A 15,991-nucleotide genomic window follows, 5' to 3' on the forward strand; every position below is an offset into this window, starting at 1 on the left:
GGTGGAGCTTTCACTCACATCCTCTGCATTGCGGAGGTGGGTGTGTGACTCAAGTGGTGTATATAGTATCTCATCTTCCTGAACACAGTTGTGGTCTAGGGTCAGGCAGGTGACCAAGCAGAGCCCATTGGAAACCCTCCCAGAGACTGGGGAAGAAAGGATCTTTCTCTTGTTGAATTTTTGGGTATTAAGAACACTATAAGTCTGATTCCTTATGGCAGGATGAGGGAGGGGGAATAGGAGGGTTTGCTGTTATGAAATGGGCTGGGAGACCAAAAAAAAAGCAGTGTCAAGACATGCAGGGAGAAGAGAGAAAGAGGCCTGATGGTATCATTTAAACCTCTTGATCCACCAAGAAGCTCAAAGGCGTGTATCCACATGCTCACACAATCTCTTTTTTATAGATTTTTGAGAAAGTGTCTCTGACCTAACACACATTTTGTCTTCACCACTTTTGCAAGCCTGTATCTAGAAATAGAGAGTCTCCTTGTCTGGTAGAAGCTAACACATCCAGAAGGCATGGGACATGGTATTGTCATTTCTTTTCAAAGAGGGTAAAAAGGCCTTTGTGCTTCTCAGGTCTTGGCCTTTTTGGAAAGGAAGAGAAAAAGCCTCTCACGTTTTAGGTGTTAGGAGAGCCACTAGGAACTTCACATCCCCTTGCCTGTGAGGTAGCTGATGGACCAGCTCTTGCTGGGACTGGTTCAGGGAGAAAGTGCTGAGTTGGCAGTAATGGGAAAGGATGGCTGTAAACAGATATCAGTGCAGGCCTGGAGGAGGGAGATATGCTCCAAGAACCATTGCAGAGCTCTAGGCCAAATGGTCAGTTTGTGCCCCCTCCCCCTTTGGGCTCTTTGAATAGAAATCTTGCATTTACTGTGCTTCAGAGACACCAACACTGATTTTTTGTGGCAACCATGTAAGAAGGACATCTACTGCTTCTTACACACCAAATCTTTTTTCCTCTCTACCTCAGTAACAGCCTTAGTTCTCCCTAATCATACAGTTGCCATTCTCCACAGTGATTCCCTAGAGACCCATAAACCCTATTGGGTCACCAACACCTAAGTGGAGGGACTCTGGGGCACAATGGTGTCCTTCAAGCTGGGGACAGAGCAAGTGCTACCAATGTTACTTATCAAAGAGATTATAGTGATTTGCGTAAATGCTGTGAGATCTGCTCCAGAAGTACTGTTCCTTCTTTGTAATCGCATCTAGAACAATGTGTGGGTCAGAGTATGTGTTCAGTAAATGTCAGTGAGCTGCATTTTTTATTACTTTTCCAGTCTCTGCCCACACATATTTTTGTTTATAGTTGCAATCTTATGATAATAAAGCATTTTGTATTCTTTGCACAATTTTGGTTTGACTTAAGAACTGGCTGATTTCAATCTGGAGAGAGAGGGAGACACTGAGAGAGAGAGAAAGAGGATGGTAATAAAAGTGGAAAAATAATCCATCTAGTTCCAAATATGGCACATGAAATTTTGATAAATGTTATTTCTGTAAAATCAGAGTATACTTATTAATGTATTCTCCTTCACTGTAATCAATGAGCATAAAGTCTCAGTTAAGCAAAATGAATTAACTCTAGGGATCTGCTGTACAACATTGTACCTATAGTCAACAATAATCACACACTTAAAATTTTAAGACAATACACCTCATGTTAAGTGTTCTTATCACAATAATTTTTTTTTAGAGAGAAAGAATGACTGCCAAGAAAAAAAATGTTAGCTTGTCTTTGGATTAGTTTGAAGGAATAAAAATAAACCACCCTCAAAGCAAATATTCGAATTCATCCTTCCTTTAGAGATGAGTGTGAAGTGTTGCTGCCAAATAATAATTCATTTGTATTTATAGTGAGAGACTATATTTTCACATTAACTCTTTTTTCATGATTCTGTATATGAACATACTCAATGCATAGAGGAGTCCTTTCATTCATTTGCTTGTTACGTTCATTGTATTTCATATACTGGGGGCTGTGGTACACTTTAGGGATACCAGGAGATGACCAAGATACAAGGTGTAGAATTCTGAGGGGAAAACAGGCAAACTCAGTGGAGCGTGGTTTGTGTCAGGATGGAAGTGCACGTGCTGAGGTAGGCCAGCACAATGGAGAAGTCTATAGGTGAGAATGACATTTCTGTTGGCTGAGATAACGCTTGAAATACTGTTAAAGTGTAAGAATGTTCTGGGCTGAGGGAAAAGCATTGTGGGAGGCACAGAGGAATGAAGCAGCATGAGAAACCGGAACACTTGAAGTGGGCCACTATAATTGGGCACATGATACTTGTTGGTTAGTGGCAAACCATGAGAATAGAGAGGAACAGGTAGACCAGATTACAGCACAGAAAGGTGTTATGGGCCAAGCTTTGTCAAGGAAGTTATAGAGAACAGGGATACGACATAATTGACTTCATTCATTCTTTCAACAAATCATTACTGCATGATGACTGTGCATCAGGTTCTTTTCTGGGCACCGGAAAGATACACTGAAGATGATGAAAGTGCTCAATATCTGAATACATTTTGAAAGTATAACTAATAGGATTTGCTGACAGACAACAGGAAGTTTGGCGTGACCCTTAGCAGAAGGGAGCTGCCATTATCTGAGATGGAAAAGACTACAAAAGGAACAGTTTACAGGACCGAACTAGGAATTCTGTTTTGCACATGTCATGTATGAAACACATATCAGACATTCAAGAGATATAAAAGTGGGCTTTGAATAAATGGCCTGGAGTTCACGGGAGAGGTCTAAGAGATAAGTATAACTTTGGAATCATCAGCATACAGATAATATACGAAGCAATAATACTAGATGACATATGGCAGGTGATAGTAGTCAGAAAAGAGGAGGATCTAGAGGAACCAGAGGATATCAGCTAAAATGAAAAGTTGGTGGACAGGAAGTCCAAAGACTGAGCCTGGAAGACCTCTACCATGTAGGGATTCATACCTGAAAAGGAGACAATAAAAGAGACAGAATGGCCCAAATTGAGAAGGGAAACCCATGTGGAAGCCTGAAGTCAGTTGTATCAAATGCTATGATGGCCATATAAACAGAGACTGTTTTATTTAGCAATGTGGCATCATTAGTAATATTAAGATCAGCAAGCCTACCGGCTTGGTGGTGGCAAACCCCCGACGGGAGTGGATGAAAGAGGGCATGGGAGGAGGGGAGGTGGAGATTGTGAGTATAGGCAACTAAAGAGATTTGACCTGAGGACAAAAGAGGAAAGGGCCAGTAATGGAGAGGTTAAACAGAACCAAAAAAGGATTTTATTTCTTAAATTAAGAGGTGGGAAATAACAGCATCTTTGTATGGTGGTAAGGAGAGTTGGAAAAAGAGAAACTGTTGATGCAAAAGAAAGAGGAAAGACTTGTTGTCTTTCCTTTAGTAGACCACAGGGGATGTGATCTAACTTTAGGTGGCAGGACTGGCTTTGGCTGGTAACAGAACAGAAGATGAGCTTCATGGACACAGGTTCAGGGGTGTGACTTAATGTGATCCCTAAACCAGACAAGGTATCATAAGAAAATTACAGACCGATATCCCATATAATATAGACACAAAAGTCTTTAACAAAACCAGCATATCAGTATTCTGTGGCTGCTATAATAAATTACCACTAACCTGGTAGCTCCAAGCAACAGAAATTTGTTCTCTCACAATTCTAGAGGCCCAACATCTGAAGTCAGTATCTCTGGGCTAAAAACATGGTGTCAGCAGGACAAGGCTCCCTCTGGAGGCTCCCTCTGGAAGCTCAAGGAGAAAAACCATTCTTCGCTTTTTCTAGTTTCCGAAGGCAGCTTGCTTTTTTTTTTTTTTTTAATAAAGAGTTCTGTTTATTGTTCTTTTTTTACATAGGAATTAAAAACGTTTTTACGTCAAAATTCACTAGTATACACAAAACAGATTTTAAAGTTTATTTATTTTTGTATTTATTTATGTTTCATTATTTATTATTTTTATTTTGGGGTGTGGGGGGTTCTGTTCCAAAAGGAAGGAACAGCTTTACTTGAAGATTTGTAGCCAGGCTCTGCCAATTAACAATCCAAATGTTTGCCCTAATAACTTGTATCCTTTAATCAAAAAGTAAAGCCTGTATCATGGGATTGGGTGACAGCTTGACTTCTTTGTCTTGTGGCTGCATCACTCCAAACTCTGCCTCCATGGTTGTACTGTCTTCTCCTCTCCTCTTTGTAATCTCTTTGTAATCTCTCTCTACCTCCTTCTTATCAGAACACTTGTGATTGAAATTTGGGTCCCTGGGATAATCCTTGATAATCTCCTTATCTCCACAGTCTAATTTAATCACACCTGCAAAGTCTTTGCCATGTAAGGTAACATTCCATGGGGACTGTACAAGAATCCAAGGTCTTCACTCCAGACTCATTCTTTCCTTCTGTTGAATTTTGTTTCAGGGGCCCTACTAACCCAGGTGTATGTCAGCTCTTGGAAGGACCCCAGGGAGGTGTTTGTAACTTAACCCCCACCTCAGACACTGGTTGAGTTCATTTAGCAGATGTTTCCTTCAGTCACTATGTAGGTTAGTTTAACCTAAATAAAGGTAGTAAAAAAAGGGGGGGGGGCAGTGTATTGTGTGGCACCATCTGACAGCCACGTATAAATTTCAGTTCTGGCTTAGGTGGGACCATTTTTTAAATGCTGGAATTAATTGAGATACTATAAATGTGCCTAGCCCAGAATCTAGCCAGTAATAAAAGAGTGGTGAATGGTAACATACACCATCACAATTTTTTAGTGTTGTTTAATCTCGCCAGCAAGTGGGTAGGAATGAACTCATACCAATGTCTGAATCTAGCAGTCTGTCCGTCTCCAGGAAGGGTTGCAAGAATCCCAGTCCAGGATGAATTCCCCTTTCCTTTTGTATTTCTTTGAGTCACAAGGGGTGACTTACATGTGCCCATGAAAATGAATGTCCTGGCTGGCACTTACATTTGCAGTTGTTAAAGACCTACACCCCTGGAAGACTTTACCTCTATTGCTGGAGCAAAGATAACACTTTGTAGCTTGATTTTTAAAGTATAGACTTCTACAGAGTTATAATGACAATATAAATACAACTTTATATTCCTTTTTATTTATCTATATTGCATTACAAACTCTTTAAACTTACTGTTAAACATTGTTTAAAATCACTTTTTTTAGATTTATTTATTTATTTTAGAGAGAGAGAGAGAGTGAGCAAGGGGGGAGAGGGGCAGAGAGAATCCTGAAGCAGATTCCCCACTGAGCACAGGGCCTCATGTGGGGCTCCATCCCAGGACCCTGAGATCATGACCTGAGCCGAAATCAAGAGTTGCCACTCAACCAACTGAGCCACCCAGGCACCCCTAAAATTACTTTAAATTGACAGAATATAATTTATTTCACAATTCTCGTTGCTGAACAGTTTTATATAGGGTAACAATCCCTAATATCTTTGCATATAAATTTTTAATTATGTAGCTGATAGCTCCTGAAACAGAGTTCTAGAAATGTAATTACTTGATCAAAATGTACTGATTATATTCTTTTGAATCCAAATTAAATTTCTGTGCTATCTGGGTATGCTGGCAAAATTTACTAGTTATGTTTAAGTAATCTCTTGCTGTATAATAAATTACCTTAGGGCGCCTGGGTGGCTCAGTAGTTAAGCATCTGCTTTCAGTTCAAGTCATAATCCCAGGGTCCTGGGATCGAGTTCCCACATCAGGCTCCCTGCTCAGTTGGAAGCCTGCTTCTCCCTCTCCCACTCTCCCTGCTTGTGTTCCCTCTCTCACTCTCTCTCTCTGTCAAATAAATAAAATCTTTTTAAATGAATAAATAAATAAATTACCCTAAAATATAGCAGCTTAAAACTACAAATACTTATATCTCACAGTTTCTGAGGGTCAAAGAGCACTGGTGGTTCTGGCTCCAAGTTTCTCATGAGGTTTCTGTCAAGATCTCAGATGGAGCCATAGTCATCTTGGGGCTTGATAAGAACTAGAGAATCCAATTCCAAGATGGTTCACCACTATGGCTGTTGACAGGCCTCAATTCTGTGTGGCTATTGGACCAACGGCCTCAGGTCTTTGTTGGCTATTGACCAAAGACCTCCCTCAGTTCCTTGCAATATGGGTCTCTCCACGGAACAGCTCACAGTATGGCAACCGGCTTCCCCAGTGCAAGTGATTCAAGAGAGTGTGAGAAGCAGAGCAACCAAGATGGAAACCAGTGTCAATATTGCACACTGTGACTTTTGTTCCATTCTATTTGTTAAAAGTGAGTCACTAAGTCCAGCCCACAATCAAGGAGAGAGAAATTGGGCTCTACTTTTGAGGGGGGTGGCACATCAAAGAATTTATGGCCATAACTTTAAAATCACTGTAATTTAGGAGTTGGGCCTTCCTTCCTCCCTCCTTCCTTCCCATTCTTTCTTTCCTCACTTCCTCCTCCTCTCTCCAGCAAGTAAAAAAGAAATCTTTTTTACTTGCTGGAGAGAGGAGGAGGGAGTCCATCCTGACCTGATTCCTGGGAAAGATCCCCAGAAGGCTAGATTAATAACTTCCAAATAGGCAATCAATTGGTAGAATTTTCTCAATCCCATGATGGAACAAACATGGTCCCCAAATCATAGGTATTCCCAGATAGTGTGATGACAGTTCCTGAAGGGATAAAATTTCAACAATGGTCAGACCCTATTCCTGGCACATAACTCAAGATACACGTCCCTCGAGCAGAGATAATAAACAGAGTGAAAGAATCCTGAATAAGAGAGCTTTCACAGTAAACAAAATTGTTAATGGCTTGGTGTTTGTGGCCTTATAATTATTAAGATTTGAATTGACATTTGATACCTGGGATGAACATACCCATTTTTGAAAATACACCCATTTTTATATAAAAATAAGTGATTTAAAAATAAAACAACATGTATTTGTTAATGCTAGAGAAATTAATCCAGAAAGCAGGGAGGAAAGGAACTGCAGAAAATAATCCTGAAAACTCCAGTGGAGCAAATGAGAGAAAGGTTAATCTTCAGGGATATGTCACTGTGGAACCTTAGATTATTATAATTTGTAAGACTTGAAGGACTCACTGGACCCTTATCGGCCTCACCCTGTCAAATTCTAACTGATAGTGATTTAGGAGGAAAAGGAAAGGGAGGTGCCTCGGAATACTGAGCTCAGAGCTGGGAGGGCCTTTAGCTACTTCAGTCTTAGAACTCTGTGGGAAGGGGTGCCTGGGTGGCTCAGTCGTTAAGTATCTGCCTTCAGCTCAGGTCATGATCCCAGGGTCCTGGAGTCGAGCCCCACATTGGGCTCCCTGCTCAGTGGGAAGTCTGCTTCTTCCCTTACCACTCCCACAGCTCAAGTCCCCTCTTTCACTCTGTATCTCCCTGTCAAGTAAATAAAATCTTAAAAAAAAAAAAAAAAGAACTCTGTCAGAAGAGTTGACAGGGTGTGGCCTGGAGGTAGTACAGCTACTTGGGGTATTAAAAAAATCTGATAAGGACCTGTTCACAATTAGAGAACCCCTGGGCAGGTTTTATAGGCACACACAACCATTGTTCTGTGACTGGCATAGAACTAAATTTGGGGGAAGCAAATTCAACTGTAACTGACAAGGGTGCCATCTTCTGTTACAGAGCATGTCAGGGTAGGTCAGGAAGTTACCAGGATTTAGTGTTCCATAAAGTTGTGGAACTGGCCCTTCAAAGACCAGATTTAAGTTCAACAAAACAAAGGATGTTTCCGTCTAGCACTGGATGGAGAATCTTCTAGAACAATACTCTGCAGTGTGGTGAATTAAAAATGCCCACCACTTTGATGTTAGTGGAAAATGGCCATTTTCTACAGGAATGTATTCACAATCATAGTTAACATTTATTGAGAACTTGTGCGTCATGAAGACTGCTGAGTCTTTGCATGCATTATTTCATTTCATCTTTATTGACCCTTGACCACTTAACATCACTTCTGATTGAAGCTAATAAAACTGATCCTTACTTAGCTCTCCAAGTAACTTTAACTTCTGTTCAAAGTCCTACAGCTGGCAAGTGGACAAGGGGAGATTTGAATGCAGAATCTCAAATGCTCCAAGCTGGATTCAAACCCATAAGCTATGAGAACCAGTCTGGAATGAGATATATATCTCAATCATAAATATATGATTGAGTAGTTAAACTCTGATTTAGTAGTTAAAGTCTGACTTGCTGGGGAAAGGAAAGAACGGAGAGGACACCGAGACTCAAAATAGATAGCATCTAGCAACAAATGTTTCTTCAACATGGTCACTTCTTTTATATAGAGTTGTTCCTAGGAAAAAGAACCAGCCTATAGGTCCAGTCCCATTCCTGCAGGAGTCCATGATGGGGTAAAGGAGGCTATTGATAAAGCTGAGTAATTTACAAGGGATGTCACAAAGTTGCCCAGTGTCCTGGTCACGTGCATTGCTTCTGTTCTGCATGGACAGGGGACTGAGCAGCACATTTCTTTCAAGCATATAGGAGTCTCCAACCCTGGAAGGAAGCCAGAAATACCAGAATGATCAAGTTAACACATTGCCTATTTCTCCAACTACTACATTGTGATGTGAGGGCAGGGTGCAGAAGATACTTGCACAAGATTGAAAGATTCTTCAGAGAACACCTTGTCATATTTTGTGCTCTGGGTCTGTGTGTTCAGATCTTCCCTTTACCACTTATTAGATGGACCTTGGGAAATTACTTACCTTCTATGAGTCTAAATTTTCTCATCTGTCTCATAGGTTTGATCATAATAATGACCACATCATAAGATTATTTTGAGGACTAAGTCACAATGTATAGAAAGCATTTAGCATAGAGGATAGCACATAGTAAAGAGCCAATAAGTGGAGTTATTAAAATATTTATGTATCAGAGAAGAAAGTTTATGAGCTGGCACAGTTTTTCATATTTTATAAGAAGATTCCTAGGACTTTTTTTTTTTTTAATGCACAATGCCTCAAGAGGTTCATTGAGTAGAAAAGATGAAATGTTGGGTAGAAAAGGTGAACAGCATGGGCTGGATGAGCTAAAGTTAGAGCATATTTAAGATGTTTACTGTGCTCTCTGTGCTCCACTGTAAACACCTTCTGCGCCTTCAAATATAAGCTTGCCAAAGCCAAGCCCTAATCCTCAAAACTATGACTATGATACATGGAGAAAAGAGGCTTTGCAGGTGCAATTAATTGGTGGGGCCAATATAATCACAAGGGTTCTAAGGAGAGGGAGGCATGTGTTAGAGTCAGAAAGAGAAGATAAAAGAATAGAAGGAGAAGTCAGAGGGAAAATGCTGCACTGCTGTCTTTGGAGACAGAGCAAGGGGCCATGGGCCAAGGAAAACAGGCAACTTCTAGACTATGAGAAAGTCCAGGAAACAATTCTCCCCTAGAGCCTCCAGAAGGAATGAGGGTCTGCAGATGTCTTGATTTTGACCAAATAAGACTGATTTTAGACTTTTGATGACTAGAAATGTCAGATAATAAATTCGAGTTATCTTAAGCCATTAAATCTGAAGTCATTTTGTTATAGCAGCAATAGGAAATTAACACAGTGAGTAAATTTTGAGTATTTGGGCAAGAGTGGGAAAGTGGAAAGGACAATGTGGTGTCTGTCTTCTGCCAGGCCCATGGGATGGCACCTGGGTGCTATAAAAGGAGTTATTAAAGGAAGCTGAAAGGGCTGTCATCATGAGGGAGATTGTGAAGGATGAGGGAAGAAACAGCAATGCTTGAGGCTCTGGGTGAGAAAGTACGACACAGAGCAGGGTAAGTAGAGGGCTAGCCCTGCTTCTAGGTTAAGAGCTTCCTACTAGATTTGTTAGTGGCTATTCTGGGTACAACAGAGAAAACCTACAGAGTTCATGATGGGGGGTTAGTTGATGGGGGTATGGTGCCAGGAGAACAGCAATGTCACTGACGGGATAGGACTTGTTTGGAGAAATAGTGGACATTTCTGAAGACTCCTAGAAAGACCCAAGGGACACTAATGGAAGGATGAGTTCATGCATGAGGGAGGAAAGGCAGAAAGTTTGAACTATCATTTCTGTTACCTCATCTATAAGGAGAAACTTGGATAACTGAAGGGTCTTCACAGAGTTTTTAAGAATCCTGATACATATAGTCAAATTGTTTTCCAGAATTTATTAACACTGCTCCCAGGGGTGAATGTGAGGCCCTTGCTGCAGACGTTCTAAAGGTGAAATGTACTAGTATACTAGCTAGGATGGCAGCATAGGAGAAGGCTCCCAGGCTTCTCATCTCTTGAACACAACTAGATATCTATCACATCATTGTTGATAACCCAGAAGTCAACCTGAAGACTGACAGAACAAACTCCAGAACTAAAGGGAGAGAAGAAACCATACTGGAGAAGGTAGGATGTGCAGAGATATGGTTTGGGGGAGAGGTGGATCATGGATTCTACAGAGAGGAGGGAGCCCTGGTCACTAAGAAAGGCGCATGCCTGCATCAGGAAGAGGAGTGCACTGGGGAACACTTCCCCAAAGCCATTGGAGGGGTTGATTTTTGTGATTTCTTGCAACCACCAGGGCTTGAAAGCTGGAGTTTTAAAGGTCAGAGGGCTTGGTTGGGATAAAGCCTTGAGGACACTGCCCTGCTTTGCACTGCCCTCTCTCCTGCACGACCTAGAGAGAAGACAGGCAAAGAGCCCAGGGTCAGATGGAGGGAAAACAGCAATTTGTGGAACACTCAGGACACACAGTGGGGAGATTATTCACTTTTCTTGTCGTGTTCCTGAGAGGCAGAGTTCAGGAGATGCATCCCTGGGACAAAGGAGCCAGTGGGCACCATTTCCCTCCCTTGCCCCTCAGCAACACACAGAGCTGCCTGCAGGAAGGCAGCTCAGCCAAGAACCATTTGCCTAACTTGCTTATACCAAGTCCCACACCTCTGTGCTCTGGAGTGACTGCCCTTCTCAGTCAAGCTAGCTTCAGTCCCAGCGCAGCGAGACTCTCTCTCAGAAGACCAGGGTAGGCCCCTGCTTTCCTAAAACTTGGAGTTTTAAAGGTCAGCAGGCTTGGGTGGGATGGAGCCTGGAGGGCACTGTGCTGCTCCCAGAGAGAAGGCAGGCAAACAACCTGGAGGCCAACAGCATGGAAACAGTCATCTGAAAAATGTCTGGGACACAGAGCAGGGAGATTATTTGCTCTTCTCAGAGTGCTTCCTTGAGAAGCAGTGTTTGGAGACCCCCCTCTGGGGAAAAGGGAGCTGGCTTGTGCCATTTTCCTCCTCCGCCCTTCAGCGTACCCATAGAGCTATCTGCAGTAAGTGCACAGTAAGTGTACAGTAAGCAGCACAGTGCTAACAACAGCAGCGGATGTCACCAAGTGGTTACACCACTAACCTGCTTACACCAAGTCCCATACCCCTGCCCTCTGGTAGTACTTTCCTGCTCAGTCAGGCTAGCCCAGCAGACCTTTTCCACAGAAGGCCAGCAAAACTCCCTGCCCAACCATGTTTCCTGACCAGAGAGCTCTGCAGGGCTTCAGTTCTCATGCAGTTGGTGTCAGGTCTCATTTCACAAACAGACCAGAGCACATCTACTTAAAACTACATTCTGGCCAAGGACTAAACATTGTTCACTGCAGACAAGGAAAACCTCTATAGATTACTGACCTGAAAGACAGAGCAGCCAAAACACAGGAGCAGAGTTTATGCAGTACACTCCAGACAGCCTGAAGTGCCAGGTCCTAGACACTTATGATCTCTTCCTCATAAAGCCATTCTTCTCAGGAGCAGGAAACATAATGGGCTTTTCTAACACACAGAAGGAGACAGAAACTTAACAAAATGCTAATATGGGGGAATTCATTCCACATGAAAGTACAAGATAAAGCCATGGCCAGAGATCTAAGCTGAAGAGATAAAAGTAACATGCCTGATGGAGAATTTAAAGCAACAGTCATAAGGATACTCACTGGGCTTGAGAAAAGAATGGAAGGATGCAGGCAAGCCCTTACTGCAAAGATGAAGAGTTAAAAAACAATCAATCAGAAATGGAAAGTACAAGTAACTGAGATTGAAACAGATTTTCTGCAATGAACACAAGGATGGAAGAAATAGAGGAATGAGTAAGTGACATAGGAGGTAAAAATGGATAATAATGACACCAAACCAAAGAGAAAGAAGAATTATGGAACACAAGAATGCACTTAAGGGAAATCAGTGAGCCCATTAACATAATAACATGTATATTATAGGAGTTCCAAAAGAAGGGAGAGAAAAGGAGGCAGAAAATACATTGAGGAAATAATAGCTGAAAGGCTATTGGGGAAGGAAACAGACATCCAGATCCAGGAGGCACAGAGAACTCCCATCAAAGTCAACAAAAGCAGGCTGACACCAAGATATATGGTAGTAAAATCTATAAAATAGAGATAAGGAAAAAATCCTTAAAACAGCAAGGGAAAAGAAAATCCCTAACTTATAAGGAAAGACCCATTAGGTTAGCTGCAGATCTCACCGCAGAAACTTGGCAAGCCAGAAGGGAGTGACATGATATATTCAAAGTGCTAATTGGGAAAAATCTGCAGCCAACAATATTCTATCCAACAAGGCTATCCTTCAGGATACGGGGATATAAAGATTTTTCTAAGACAAACAAAAACTAAAGGAATTTGTGACCACTAGTTCAGCCCTCCAAGAAATATTAAAGGGGATTCATTGAGTGGAAAGGAAAAGTGAAAAAGACAATAAAGGAACACAGAAAATCCCCAGAAACAATAACAAACAAGTAATAAAATGGCCATAAATACATATCTATCAATAATTACTCTGAATGTAAATGGATTAAATGTTCCAATCAAAAGACAGTGTGTCAGAATGGATTAAAAAACCCCAACACCCATCTATATGTTGCCTACAAGGGACTTATTTTATTTTTTTATTTTAAAGATTTTATTTATTTATTTTTGAGAGAGAGAGAGAAAGATGGAATAAACACACAAGTGGAGTGAGGGGGAGAAAAAGAGGGAGGGAAAGCAGAATCTCTGCAGATTGTGGAGCCCGACATGGGGTTCAATCTCACCACCCTGAGATCATGACCTGAGTAAAAATCAAGAGTCAGATGCTCAACAGACTGGGCCACTTTAATGACCCAGAGAGTCATTTTAGACTTAATGACACCTGCACATAGAAAGTGAGGCAATGGAGAAACATTAACATATGAATGGACATCAAAAGAAAGCTGGAGTAGCAATGCTTCTTTCAGACAAACTAGACTTTAAACCAAAGACTGTAGCAAGAGACAAAGAAGGGGAGAATATAATAATAAAAGGGGAGTCCAACAAGAAGATCTAACAATTGTAAATATTTATGCATCCAACATGGGAGTACCCGAATACATAAAACAATTAATAACAAACATAAAGGAACTAATTGATAATAATACAATAATAGTAGGGGACTTTCATACACCACTTATATCAATGGACAAATCACCTAAGCAGAAAATCAACAAGGAAACAATGGCTCTGAGGCACACAGTGGGCCAGATGGACTTAACAGATATATTCAGAACATTTCGTTATAAGGCAACAAAATAACATTCTTTTCAAGTGCACATGGGACATTCTCCAGAATAGATCATATATTAGGTCAAAAAACGGCCTCAACAAATTCAAGAACATCAAAGTCACACCATGAACCTTTTCTGACTAAAATGCCATGAAACTAGAAGTCAACCACAAGAAAAAATCTACAAAGATCACAAATACATGGAGGTTAAATAACATGCTACTAAACAATGAATAGCTCAACCAGGAAATAAAAGAAGATATTAAGAAATTATATGGAAACAAATGAAAATGAATACACAATGGTCCAAAACTTTTGAGATACACTAAAAATGGTCCTAGAAGGGAAGTATATGGCAATACAGGACTACTTAATGAAGAAGCTCCTTACACCTAAAGGAGATAGAAAAAGAACCACAAATAAAGCCTAAAGACTGCAGGAGAAGGGAAATAATAAAGATTAGAGTGGAAATAAATAATACAGAAACTAAAAATACAATAGAACAGATCAATGAAACCAGGAGCTTGTTTTTTGAAAAAATTAATAAAATCGATAAACCATTAGCCAGACATATCAAAAGGAAAAGAGAAAGGACCCAAATTAGTAAAATCACAAATGAAAGAGGAGAAATAACAACTGATATGCAAAGAATTATGAAAGAATATTGTGAAAAATTATAGGCCAACAAATTGGAAAACCTGGAAGAAATAGGTAAATTCTTAGAGACATATGAACTATGAAAACTGAAACAGGAAGAAATAGAAAATTTGAACAAACTGATAACCAGCAAAGAAATTGAATCAGTGGTAAATAATCTCCCAATAAACAAAGGTCCAGGACCAGATGGCTTCACAGGTGAAGTCTACCAAACATTTAAGAAAGAGTTACTACCTATTCTTCTCAAACTATTCTAAAAAATTCATTCTAAAAGGCCAACATTACCCGGATATGAAAACCAGATAAAGACTCCACTAAAAAAGAGAACTACAGGCTAATATCCCTGATGAACAGGGATACAAAAGTTCTCTATAAAATACTAGCAAAAAAAATCCAACAATACATTAAAAGAATCATTTGCCACGAGCAAGTGCGATTTATTCTTGGGTTGCGAGTGTGGTTCAATATTCACAAATCAATCAATGTGACACATCACATTAATAAAGGAAAGCATAAGAACCATATGATCATTTTAATAGATGTGGAAAAAGCATTTGATAAAATAACAACATCCATTCATAATAAAAACCATCAACAAAATAGATTTAGGGGGAATGTGCCTCAACATAATAAAGGCCATTTTCAAAAGACCCACAGCTAATATCACCCTCAATGGGGAAAAACTGAGAGCTTTTCCTTAGGATCTAGACAGGGATGTCCACTCTCACCACTTTTATTCACCATAGTACTGGAAGTCCTAGCCACAACACTCAGACAACAAGAAAAATAAAACACAGCCAAATCAGCAAGGAAGAAGTCAAACTTTCACTATTTGCAGATGTTTTCTATATAGAAAACCCAAAAGACTCCACCAAAAAACTGCTAGAACTGATACATGAATTTAATAAAGTTGCAGAATATGAAATCAATGTACAGAAATCAGTTGCATTTCTATACACCAATAATGAAGCAGCAGATAAAGAAATTAAGGAATCAGTGCCATTTATAATTGTACCAAAAATAATAATATATCTAGCAATAAACCTAACCAAGAGGGGAAAGACCTGTACTCTGAAGACTATAAAACACTGATGAAAGAAATTGAAGATGACACAAAGAAATGGAAAGACATTCTATGTTCATAGATTGGAAGAACAAATATTATTAAAATGTCTATACTATACCTAAAGCAATCTACACATTTAATGCAATCCATATCAAAATAAGCCCAGCATTTTTCACAGAGTTAGAACAAGCAATTCTAAAACTTGTATGGAACCACAGAAGATCTTGAATAGTCAAAGCAATCTTGAAAAAGAAAAGCAAAGCAGAAGGCATCACAATTCCAGGCTTCAAGTTATACAACAAAGCTTTAGTAATCAAAACAGCATGATACTAGACAAAGGTCAATAGGACAAAATAGAAAACCCAGAAATGAACCCACAATTATATGATCAATTAATCTTCAACAAAGCAGGAAAGAATATCCAATGGGAAAAAGACAGTCTCTTCTAACAAATAGTTTTGGGAAAACAAGATAACAACATGCAGAAGAATGAAAGTGAACCATTCTCTTTCATCGTGCACAAAAATAAACTCAAAATGGATTAAAGAGCAAAACGTGAGATCTGAAACCATAAAAGTCCTTGAAGAAATCACAGGCAGTAATTTCTCTAACACCAGCCATAGCAAATTTTTTCTAGATAGGTCTTCTGAGGCAAGGGAAACAAAAGCAAAAATAAACTATTTGGACTGCATCAAAACAGAAAGCTTCCA

This window comes from Martes martes (genome assembly GCF_963455335.1).
Source record: "Martes martes genome assembly, chromosome: 8".
Lineage (NCBI taxonomy): Eukaryota > Metazoa > Chordata > Mammalia > Carnivora > Mustelidae > Martes > Martes martes.